At 53.5% G+C, this 465-nt stretch overlaps 1 protein-coding gene across 1 annotated transcript in view; it reads left to right on the top strand.

Annotated features, from left to right (window-relative positions):
• TAF8 (TATA-box binding protein associated factor 8) overlaps positions 1-465 on the top strand; it is a 26,588-nt gene that overhangs the window by 18,245 nt on the left and 7,878 nt on the right. The window lies entirely within an intron of this gene.

Genomic DNA, 465 nt, shown 5'->3' with positions numbered 1-465 from the left:
GGAGGAGGTCAGGGGCTCCGGTTTAGACGCGTTAAGTTTGAGATGCTTGGTAGACTGGTACTGAAGTAACGCCAGACAGAGGTGGATATACGAGGTCGGGTTTGCGCAGTTAGAGCTGGAGGAGTAAACTTGGGAGTCGTCAGCATGCAGACAGTACGTTAAACCATGAGAGCAGATGACCTCTCCCAGGGAGAGCCAGGGTAAAGAAGAGAAGAGAGACATCAACTGGGACAGCTGGTGGCATGGTGCTGAAGGCAGCTGGGTCACACGTGGCCAACGGCGCAATTCCAATCCAGTTTGAAAAACACACTGGGCTGGGACCAGCAGTTAGCGTAATGGCTATGTCGCTGGAATCCCATGTAGTCAACCGTGGTTCACGTCACTGACCCAGTGGCTTAAACTCACGCCGGGTGCATGTGTGTGCGTGCCCAAGATCCCAAGAGGAGAACGAAAGAGAAGGGATTG

The sequence above is a fragment of the Tupaia chinensis genome, unplaced genomic scaffold (genome assembly GCF_000334495.1).
Source record: "Tupaia chinensis unplaced genomic scaffold, TupChi_1.0 Scaffold000238_1, whole genome shotgun sequence".
NCBI classification, from domain to species: domain Eukaryota; kingdom Metazoa; phylum Chordata; class Mammalia; order Scandentia; family Tupaiidae; genus Tupaia; species Tupaia belangeri.
This window is presented reverse-complemented; position numbering and strand designations above follow the sequence as displayed.